Source organism: Rhodnius prolixus, unplaced genomic scaffold (assembly GCF_049639745.1).
Source record: "Rhodnius prolixus isolate KJV_2025 unplaced genomic scaffold, Rpr scaffold_3, whole genome shotgun sequence".
Classification (NCBI taxonomy): domain Eukaryota; kingdom Metazoa; phylum Arthropoda; class Insecta; order Hemiptera; family Reduviidae; genus Rhodnius; species Rhodnius prolixus.
The window spans coordinates 1,922,232-1,934,247 of record NW_027411603.1 but is presented as its reverse complement, the minus strand read 5'-3'; the positions used below and the strand labels follow the sequence as shown (position 1 = coordinate 1,934,247).

General features: G+C 36.3%; 1 protein-coding gene across 2 annotated transcripts in view; it reads right to left on the bottom strand.

Annotated features, from left to right (window-relative positions):
* Positions 1-12,016, bottom strand: part of LOC141453409 (uncharacterized) — a 602,514-nt gene that overhangs the window by 296,069 nt on the left and 294,429 nt on the right. Inside the window, exon 3 of one of the 2 annotated variants that reach the window (XM_074126614.1) lies at positions 1,509-1,605. The exons of the other annotated variant lie outside the window; for it this stretch is intronic. The gene's annotated coding sequence lies outside the window, so the exon portion shown is untranslated. The remainder of the gene's footprint in view (positions 1-1,508; positions 1,606-12,016) is intronic. 2 annotated transcript variants of the gene reach the window in all.

Below are 12,016 nucleotides of genomic sequence, written 5' to 3'. Positions count from 1 at the left end.
TGTACGAAGGGGATGTTGAGGTCGGTGTGAAGGATGAGGTTAGTCACCGTAGAAAGGAGCAGTAGTTTTGACTAAAATGTTTTGTACAGTCCGTATGGTTTGTAGGTTTGGCTGAACCCCACAGCTCTAGTCCGTAAGTCCACACACCTATGTTGAGAATAGTACGGTATATTAATCGTTTGAGTTCTGTGGGAAATTTGGAGCGTCGTCCAAGAAGTCTGTAAAAGAAGTTTCGCACGTTTTGTCTTTTGTTTGTCTTTTAAGTCTAGTGTGTGGGTTCCACCTAAAGCGACAATAAGAATAAAGAACATAGAATTTTCATCACATGTTTAAGAGGGAAAATGAAATTAGGGTAGCGACACGTGGGGTGCGAAGGTCATGCTTTACATTGAGCGGCAGTAATTTGAAGATGCAGTGATAGATTATTGGCAATCTACTTCCTTTGTGGTCAACAGAGTTGTGGCTACTGTACAAGTCCACGCTCATCTTCTGTACTACACCTCCTTAATTCAGGACCGAGTTCAAGATATCTGCTTCTGTAGCTATAAATGTTGGACCCCAGGATTTTAATTTAAATTCCTCTTTTGCCATTAAATTTCTATCTATTCCTCTGGCAATATTACAGATTTTTCTGACTTCAGTTGGGTCTGTAGCATAAAAAAAAATCATTGCTTTCCTATGAATTCATCTCCACCTTATCTTATAGAACGCCCCCTAGTTGAACCTTGAACTGCTCCGCTCCCAGAAAGGCGTTATTGTTCACTTTTAAATTTCAACTTTCTACGAATTTCAGTTAATAGAAAGGAAGGGGAAAATAAACACTAGTGGCTGATGTATATCTAAAGGGAACAAAAAAGAAGAAGGTAACTCTGAAGGAGAGTCAAGAGGTGAGACAGAACTCCTGAGGGAGCTGGAGGTTACGCGTAGTTTGAGGCAAACCAGGCTGGAAGGTTACACTAATTGGTGCAGCCAGAGCACAGAGGGGCTTGCGACCCCATCATCCTAGTCCACTTCTTTTGTGTTACCATCTAGGGGATGGCAGGACCAGTATGAAAGAGTATAAAGGAACCAGGACTGGAGGGTTTTTTTTGGGGGGGGATGAGCCAAGCGTTTGTAGAATACTCAACGTTACACACCTAGAGAGCGCTATGGGGATGGACTGGACTCGCCCAAGGGACGAACATAGGCTTTGCTTAGAGCTTGGCGCCTCCAACACACATCTACTGTGAATGCCCTTCGTTACCGGGCCATACACACACACACACACACACACACACACACACACTAGCCAGTTTCACTGATACAAAGAGGAACTTGTTGTCTGGAAGCTGTGCTAGAGTAGCGGCTCGGGGGCGACACACTCATCTCGCTCTGCGACTAACGAGTACCATCATCATCATGCACACATAGTCGCCCTTTACTCACACACACAACCAACTAGAACCTCGGCCCCCCCCCCCGAGAAGAGAGCTTCAAGCAACAACTGGTTGACACACAGAAAAGCTTACCTGCCCAGTGACTTCAGTTTCCCCCGGATCGTCTCCTCCTTTCCCCTCTCTAACTACCAACCCTTCTCTGGTAAAAGTGGATCACCAAATATGTTACCTGCAACATACAATCAAAATTATCTAGGGATACACCTTCATTTTTTTTTGTAAACAAAAACATTTTTTTTTTTTAATTTTTCTTTTTGTATGCAAAGAAGAAATGGAGCTAGCTGTAATCGTGCTGATTTCCGGTTTTCAGTTTTACGCTCGTCTTGAAGTCTTCTGAGCCCTAAAAAAAATACTGTGTATGGCATAACTAAAATGGAAAACCGGAGAAAGAAAAATTGGATATTCCGAATGGTAGTCATCAGGAAATGCGTCAGTCAGCTTTTGGCCGAAATCTATAAACCGGAAGAGACACAGCCTACTTCTTTTTTAGTCAGAAGTTTTAAGTTTCATGAGAGCTTACTGTCCTGTGGGTGGCCAATACAGTTTTTTTTTTTAGCTTTTGTTTTTTAAGCAATATTATATCTATTCCTCCCGAGACTTCCGTTTCTAGCGGTGTGTTGATCAGCACGCCTACACTACGTAGTTCTGGAAGTTGGCAAGTGCCATCGAGCAATCCTCAATCCAATCCAGTTAGTATGCACTTATTAAAAAAGAAATGAAGACCTAAAGATTATAGCTAAAACACTTAGTTTGCAATAAACCAGTAAAGTGTGTGATTAGATGCCTTGGGAGGAACTGCTGGATAAAGCACGGGTTTTTAGGTTCGAAACCTCTATCATAGATTATTAAATGTCTGACCAAAATTTCGAGTAGGAAAGATATTACCGCAAGTGCTGAGGTATTTTTTTCAGTAATCAGTAATATTCTAGGCGACATGAAGTAGTGTTATTCAAGAGCTGAGCTATAAGGCTATAAGGTTCAAGCCTTGAGCGCTCGAGCTCTCAGGACTCAGTGGGTATCTCGAGTCACAGCTCGAGCTGAAGCCTTACAGAGAGCTCGGTGAGCCGCCAAGGCTCGGCTCAAAAGACTCGAGCTCTCAGGACTCAGTGGGTGTCTCGAGTCACACAGCTCGAGCTGAAGCCTTACAGAGAGCTCGGTGAGCCTCCAAGGCTCGGCTCAAAAGGCTCGAGCTTTTTCTTTTTTGTTTTTTATATGAAGCATTTTATTTTGTATTTATTAATAAATTCATTTCTTAAAATAAAATCAGGTTTTGGCAGCTAATGAATTTTTCAACATAGTTTTATATAAATGAATACAATAATTTCTAAAATGTTCATTGTTCATTGATTATTCGTCATTCCTTCAGAATTTTAAAAGGCTTGCATTTTGTGAGCCTCTAACTTGAGCTTCACGGCTCGAAATTCGAGAGCTATAAGGCTCGAGCTCTGAAGGCTCGAGTCGAAGCTCAACTGAACCACACTAACATGAATTGAGTTCATCTTAAAACTGGGTACCAAGTAGTATGTAGGCCTATAGTTTTGGTTCGGAACTTTTTCTCAGATTATACCAATACTAGTGGAGTTCTGAGCGAACTGTGATAGTAACGTCAGCTTCATTTGGTAATAGGACTATCGAGACCTGCGAAGCTAATATGTATTGTGGTACTGGGCTCGATTCCCGGTCTCTAAGCCTTGCATTTTATTTAATGGTTAATAAAAAGAAATTTACAGTAAAGTATGTTTGCTAGTCGCCTCCGTCCACGGCACCTAATTTGGTAGTTGGACGTTAAGCCCCGCCTGAAAAAATAGGCGATTACTTTACTTTTACAGTCAACTATCGTTCTGATTAAAAAAAACTTTAAATTTCGATAAAATTTAATTACAAAAAAAAGAAAATAGAAAATAACATCCGGTTTCTCGTTCTTAGCGAAACCAAACCAAGTGTTTCCGGTGAAAACTTAATTTAGAAAATTTAAGGCGATTTTATTGACATATAATAAAATGGTAATCAAGAATTCCAATCGATGCTTTTCATTAATTATTAAAAATACCATTAATTTTTAAAATACATTATTTTCAAATATTTTAAAGTACCTGATAAAGTTGTTGTTTTAAAAGAAGAGTTTTAATAATTTATGAATCAAATATAAGAGACAGAACTTTTGAGTTGGCAACATTGATGAATAGCATTAAAGCTTAAACTTAGAAGTTACAAAGCTTTGTTAAGGTGCTTACTACGTTGAGAATTAGCTGTTTTTTTTTTTAAATGTCATAATTACTGAAAATTCTGAGGTTGGCTTCATTGTGGAGTGGCTCGAAAATTGAGTGATGACAGAGTTTTCTTTACGGGAAAACTCTGTGTAAAGCATCTACGAGGGGGAGAGGCCTTTTCATAATTTTTAAGTTGCTCATTAATATTCTATAATGAAGCAAAATGGAGGAGTCCATGGCTTGATAGAGTGCTATTTCTGGGAACAGGGTTTTCATGGATAATCCTGGATATATATCCCTCTTCTAACTCCTCTTCATTCATAAAGGAATGCCAGGGTTTTACGGAACGGTAGCTTTAACCAGAATGACTCATTAAAACTGAAAACTGTTTCCCATTGTTGAGAGATTGTGCAAGGATGTTTTACGATGGACCAGGGAGTTAAATGATGAGGATAAAGAAACATTACGTCATTTAAAAAAACAAAAATGGATTAATAATAACGAGTCATATTATTTCTTTACAAATAAAGGGGAGGGGGTTAAAAATATCAGTAATGAGTGACGTTAATAAAAAAAACAGGTGCTTTAAAATACGGTGTTTAAAAAAATGTGCAAATTAGAACCTCGCGAGTTCTAGTAAAAGTTATAACAGATGTTCATACTTCTTAAAAGGAATTCTTCTGAACTAGTGACGTTCCCTACACGAACTGTACGACTGCTGTTAACCAGGCTAGGTAGACCAGGTACCCAGACTGCCCTTTCTCTCTGACCGCACTTTGTGAGATCAAATTTTCTTTGAAACACAAATTTGCCCAAAGCAAAAAGAAATGGCTGACTTCGATAATATACAAGGTCACTCTAAATTAAAAGAATAATTTTCGATTAAATCGCTAAAAACTGCGAAAATCTATACAGTCAAAACAATTAAATTCAAAATTGAAATGTTGGGATTCATATTTAATAGATAAAGTAAGTCCATGCATGACAATTTAATGGAACTTTAACCCAGAAGTGTCTTCAATTGAATTTTCCAGGGTACTTTTTAAGAACTTCCTAAACTCAATAAGTTTAACGAAACGTTGAAAGCTGCTTTCAGAAAATAGAAATAAATCGATTCCACTTGCACCGAAGGTTACACCTAAAACTCTTATCGAAATTCAACTTACAGCGATGATTTGTTTTGAGTTATGCTCACATTGAACAGACTTTTAGAACAGAAAAATACTTTTTCTTTACTCAGATTGTTCGATCTTCGAAAGAATGTGCGGCCCCCCCCTGCTTAGAATTTGTCTGTGTTGGCGCTAACAGCGCATCATTTTGCAGTTGGCAAAACTGCGAATGAGAAAGGAGAGGAGACCGCAGAGACAGTTCGTGGCCAGTTGCCCTTGGGCATCTCTAGAATGTAAAGGAGGTAAATGACAGATTTTGTCTGTGTGTCCACCATTGCCAGGTTTTTAGTGACGTCCTAGCTGGAAGTGTTTTCGCCAGGGACTGGACCAACCCCTTAGCCGCTCGGTAGAAACGTTGTATTTTTGTTATCTTGTGTTAAGCCAATTTGTGAGTGTTACAATAAGTCTAATTGTAAAGCCAAAAAACCTGTAAGTCTAACTAAGTCAGTTTTATGTATTTGGGTCATGATCCATTTTGTATGTGAGTTCAAAGTTGTAAAATAAAGATTATTATTGTATTTTGGCTAAATCGGTTGAGGTATTCTGAGTGTCGGTGGCGTACCCCACCCTTGCCTTTCCTTTATTTGAAGTCATTTTGCCTAGGAAGGTCTATTATTGTCCCTTAGTCAAATATTTTTCACAGATGAAGCACGATCACAATACTTCTTCTAAGCTAGTTTAGTTAACAGAAAAAAAAACATCTTCAAGAATAAGTTTATAGCTCTCACTTTGTGAAAAACTATATCCGTGATAGAGTTTCCCTTTTGTGGATATTAGTTTTTCCAAGACATTCACTTCACTAAAACTATTAAAGGCAAAAAGCTAGTCTACAAGCTTAAAAGTTTATTTAACTCGGAGCAACTTTAATACTGGCCGCTAGATAAATAATTTTAATGTTTTGCTTTCTCTTTTAATGGATATAAGTATTATTTAGAATTGATTTGTTTTTCTTTCGTGGAAAATAAAGTTTTAAGAGAAAATAAATAAATTTCAGTTCGGGAAATGTAAACTAGTATTACTAGTAAGTTTCACTAGTAATATAACACTCGAGTTGTACGCAGATATACTTTAGGGTTTTCTACTAATAACTTTTCTAATTTAGCTCGATTATAGGTTTTGTTAGTGCTGCTTGAAAACATCGAATTAGAAGATGCAGTGAACTATAACGTAGTTGTTCTAACATTGGGTTCAGTGCTATGAGTTAGAACAAATAACTGAACACTAGAATTTTTTTAAAATAAAACACCTTAAAGCTGAACAAGTAATTCAAAGGAAAAACAAAAACGAAAATATCAAAGTGTAATTTTTATTTTAAAAAAAGAATTAATTACAAAGAAAATATATTAATAAGAAAGGTAGATTTTGAAACATCATAGGTAATGAAATTTGACAATGGCAAATATTTACGTTTTATTTAAACATATTTAGAGCTGTTTTGAGTTCTTCAATTTTACGCAGTCAACTTAGTTAAACCAAAATAAAATGTAGTTAATTTTTTTGTCATGTTTTTAAGGTTATTTTAGTTAGTTAACGTCAACTACAATATTTACAACTACAAGTATTTAAAATATTTTTGTACAAACTGATTTCTGTAAGCAGAGTCATGAAGCGTGCATATGATTGCGGATTATTCCTTAGGGATTTGCATTCAGAGGCTGGCGTTTCCTGGTAATACCGAAAACGTTGAAATAAACTTTAGGACAAGCGGGATTGTCCCTCGGGAGCTGAATACAGCCTATGCACTGCGAATCTCAACACCCATTCGAGTAATTTCTTTTGCAGGATCGTTCCCCTTAAACCTCATTGTAGGTACCTAGATCAAAGCGGCTCAATTTTCAACGTCAGATGCTTGTATGTCAGCATCCTTTATCAACTCATCTGTGCCTGCAGTTGAACTCCTTTTCCTTCAGTCCTCTTAGCATTAGATGGAGCTTTCCAGCACATGGGCTGGATTTGGACCCGTCGAGCCAAACCAACACATGCCACCTGATTGTCTACACCTGGGCACGCCGCGAAGAGGAACATAATCCGTACTTTGATTTATCGCATTGTTACACGCTGATTCAGAGAGAAGGGCTTTGTCGCAAATGACAATATAAAAAGTTAATTTTCTTTTAGAGTTTCCTTTGGCTTATATCAGATAATGGCAGGAGGTACCATGCCAAAGTACTCCATTCCTCTCCGTGGTTTAGGAAGTGTCTCCAGAGATTAGACTCTTCCATCTGAGCGACCTAAAATTCTCTGCTGAAAAAGTTAAATAACAACCTACACAGGAGAAAACGTCGTCTTCTTCGTCAACTTTTTTGATAAAGTTACTAAAACTAGCGTTTTCAATTCCTGAACAATCTGCTATAAGATGTAAGGGTACGGTGTTTATACAGTCTTACAAACTGGACTTGGCAGAAGCACGTATTGTAGAGATGCCTTCTTTAAACAATATGGCGATTGAGAGGACCAGATCCAACCAGCCAGGTGGCTGAGACAGGATCTGATAGACCCCCATAGCATATCACATAAGACGCTAGGCTGAATACACATTCTAGACTGTCAGCAGCGTGCAGGGCTCATCCATAAGGTTGAATGCTGCATGGTAGATCGCCTGGAAACAGGACTCGGCAGACTTCAACAGTTGACACGAGACAGATGAGGAGGAAGTTAGGCCCCGAATGGCAGCATAACCACCTCCTGTGTCCCTAAATTCATCCATGAAGCGCAAAGCAGAACCACTTTCGATATCACTGCTTCTCGGCAATGCGGTAGGAGCAAAGTCGTGCAAAGTTCAAAATAGATTTTTGTTTTATACTTAGTGACACTTAAAAAGCATGTATTATTTCAGAACAAATCTAATTTTAAAAAAATTGGACATCTCATTTTACAATAGAAAGAAAGAGTAGACACTGTTGCAGAAGAAAGCCAGCATTCTTAGCATCATTATTGTTCCTTCAATTCTTGAAAGGTAGCTCTTTGAAAAAGGAAGTGCCCTGAAGTTGCAGAGGTCTTACACTCCCACTTATCTAAGTAGAGATAAAGTAGCTGGCTCCTACGCCTGTCCAATAGACTTAAATAAAAATAAAACTAATAAAATAAACCTTCCCTTTTTTTTGCACAAAGGTAAATGGCACTTGTAAGGTAAGCCCACTTCAGAGCACTGCCTCCTTGTTCTTCACAAAGCCCTTCTTTATATACTCGTACTCTGTCACACGGGATTATCTTTGTTTTGTTTCCACTTCTGTCACAATACTCTTGTTCGTCTCGTCTTACGTGCGCTTTAGTCAGCCACACTGTCGCCTGGATACCTATTTTTCAGTATTAAAATTAATAACTTTTAGTTTATACAAGTGAAAGGTCTTAAAACATATTTTGTTTTTAAATGCTCGACAAGGATGTATGCCATCAGCGGCAATGATATGAAATTAAATTGTGGAGTTTACCATCTTATTATTATTGTTTTCTGCAAGGAGACTATTACTAAGTCTCTTAGATGTAGATGAATAGACCCTGCAATGTAGACTTGGAAGACTTCGGCTTCAATTAATCGTATCCTTTTCATTCTGAAGAAAGCCACAATAACTCTTCGAGACTGGTTAGAGTGATTTGTTTTTGTCTCGACAATACTCAGCTTCAGTCCTGGACTTTTTCAGAGTGTCTGGATGGTTACCGTGTTTACTGAGGGCAATGTAGCTAACCTAGAATACTAAATTATGTTTTAAAAAAAGTATCCTAAAAGTTGCTTTCAATTTGGGAGAGTTCGTCTCTTTCTTGGGATGATATCGGAAGTGATGGGCGAGTTTAGCACAGGAAGAGGTAACTAATCCTTAACTTCCAGCTACATGCTTCTCCGATAACGTACCTAGAAAACTTCTTAAGCATAATCTACGGGAATTATCAGTAAATTAATAAAATAAGAATGATCAGCGCAATTGCGCCTAGCTCTCTGGAATTTGCCATAGCTGAATAACCATACAGAATCTGCAAATCCGCTAGCTAGCATTGATAATTAAACATTTACATTCACCCTGAATCCTAGCTGAGACTGTACCAGAAGCCATCAATAGAGCAGCTAATACCGTTGTAGATTATTCGTCAGATAAGCTTCTTAGTAATAAGGTCTGTTTGCTAGTTATTAGTTAACATTACCTCAGTTCTGCTGAGAGAGAGAGAGATTTCCTTCTGTTTTCTGTGCGATTTTCACCATTAATATTCCCTCTGTTAATTAGATTCGAGTAATAATTTTCCTGGACTGAATAATGGAAAGCGCATTGGAAAGTTGTTTCCATTGAGTTTCAGCTAGAGTGAATTTCCTTGATTGTGTGCAGACAATAAAGAAAAATTATATTAGATCCGGTGAGGATTATTGCAAAAAGGAATTAGCGTCAACATCAATACAAAAAAAAAAAAAATTGTAAAAAATATCTCAGCAAGTTCAATTTGTTTCATAATTTTTATCCATCTAAAGCTCAAAAATATTGTAAATTCAATCATTTAACTTAACTTTCAGCTGGTAGTCTTTTAGTCGAAAGTTTTTCGAGCTATTCTTCTAAATCAGCGTTTCCCAACCTGTGGTACGCGAGTTGCTGGTTGGTGGAACGCAAAAAATAATCAATAATGGCGGACATTAAAAAAAAAAAAATGAAAGCATAAAAATATAATAGAAACGTTTTCTCCTTTAATTCATAAAAATGATTTTAATTAATAATATTATACAGTAAAGTTGTTAATATGAACAAGTAATAAGGTTAGTCTGTCTCAAGATATACGAGAAAATATAAATAGCACATTTAACAAGGATTAAAATTGTCTTTCATGGAGTATTTTCCCAAAACCCGAAAGATAATTGGATTTCAAAACCCCTTCTATAAAGAAAATTTAGGAAAATCTACATCATTATCGATAAAAGATAAAGAAAATTTAATAGAATTATCATGTGACAGAACTTAAATGATCAACTGTGTTAAAATCTGCTTAAAGAGACTGGATTGTAATGAGTAAGCTCTATCCAAGCAACATTACATTTAATTGGTACTTACAGGTAGTTGAATGCTTAAAAGATATTAATTTAGAATATTTGGGCACAAATATAATAATCCTAAAGCAGAACTTTGTAAATTAATTAATAATTTGAAAGAGAAAAATATGTGCGCAATTTTTAATTATTTAAAAAAAGTTTTAAAACTAAGATCTTACACTTCACAAAGTTTATAAAGTGAACTCCTTTGTTACAGATATGTTAGAATGTATCTCTATACAAATAAAGATAATAATAATAAAATAACACACTCCGAATAACAAATTTCACGAAATACAAATCATTTTTACGAAGTGGTACAGTTTAGCATGATGTACTATAAAGTGGGTAGGCGAGCCAAAAAAAGGTTAGGAAACGATGTTCTAAATTATTGAAACATTGGAGAAAGGAAATCAATTGAAGGAAGTGTACTTTTCAAACACTTGAGTACAAGAGAAAAGCCAAGACAAGCGAAGCGAGACAATTTCCTCAATTTTACAACAAATAACCACATATATAACCTTCTCTGTTACAATTTGTAAATATTAAAACTGTCCGGTAGGACAGTTGTATAAGGGTTGATCATCATTAAAACTGTCCGGTAGGACAGTTGTATAAGGGTTGATCATCAAAAACTGCACGAAAAAGCGAAACGTTGAAAAACACCCAACTTTGACAATTTTTTTCTCTTTTTCTATAAAAGATAAAATTCCCAAATTTTCTTTAAAATATAGGGCGAACCCTCCTTTATAACTGTAATTTTTTTGCAACAACCCAGATTTAATAGATTTCGAGAAAAAAGTTGCTGAAAATGAGCAAAAACGGCTTTTTCAAAAATTGTTGTTGTTCTTGTTCTTGTTCTTGTTCTTGTTGTTGTTACCTTTTTTGTAAACTACGTAGCGCCTAAACGCGCGAACCGATTTTCATGAATGAGGTGTCATTCGATTAGGAATTTTATGTAGATGTGCCTTTTGGGGGTCACGGCGCTGTACTTCGAATGGGAAGGGAGTTAGCCCCATATATGTGAGGCCCCCTCCAAAATTATTATTACTAATTACTCTGTAAATCTTGGCCCGATTTTGATAAAATTTGGTAGGATGATAGGGTTAGGGCTCCCCTACGTAACATTAAAGCGACGATCTGCTCTTACACTTGTTAAGGGGAAGTATAACAATCGTTGCAAATTATCGACACGTGAACCAATTTGCATGAATGAAGGGTCATTCGAATCGAAATTTTGTACAGATTTGCACTTTAAAAGTCTCGACGCCGTGCCTCATAAGGAGGGGAGTTTGCCCCACCCAAATAAGGCCCTTTCTAAAACTATTATTACCAATATTTCTATAACGCTTAGTCCGATTTTGATAAAATTCAGCTCGAATAAGTGGTTAAAGCTCCTCTACGTTGCTGATGCTCTTGCACCTACTAAGAGGAAGTACTGCAATCATTTAAATTATCAATGAGTGAACCGATTTAAATCAATGAATTGTCGTTCGATTAAAAGATCTTTGCCTCTTTGCCTTTTAGGAAGAAGTACTGCAATCGTAGTTTATTTTTCTTACTCCTCTTAAAAGGAAGTACTGAAATCGCAGTTTAATTTTGCTATTTACGTACAAATACCTTCCTATGTTATTCAAAACGCTTTTTCAAAAAAATTGTTATTGAGGATGGTTTGGGGGAACGCAACTATAACCATTCTTTAAAAAGATCTCTCCAATGGTAGTTACGGTTCCGACTTAACACCTTATCAGATTATAATGATAGAATTGTTTATTCCAAATTTTAAAAAAATCTGTAAAGAAGATATGTAACTTTGTAAAATAAACAAAAAGGAAAATCTATCCAAAAGGTACAAAAATCTCCTTAACAAAAACTTACAGTTTAAAATGTTAAGTATAAGGGTTGATTAAACGCCAAAAGGTACACAAATCAGCGAGTACCCAACATTTCATTAATAGTTAAGTAATTCTACTGCATTAATTTTCATTAATAAGTTATTTTTTAGAATTTATTAGATGTCACAGACCCTTATGCTGGCCACTTCATTTATAATATTTTTTTGTTATAATTATGATAAATCACATAAATATGTACATGCATGTTAAAGTAGAAAAAGACAAAGTTAGAGTAGGCTAATGTCTTGAATTCGTCTTACCGAAATATTCGTGAGCACAAATAACACACAGTTAATAACAA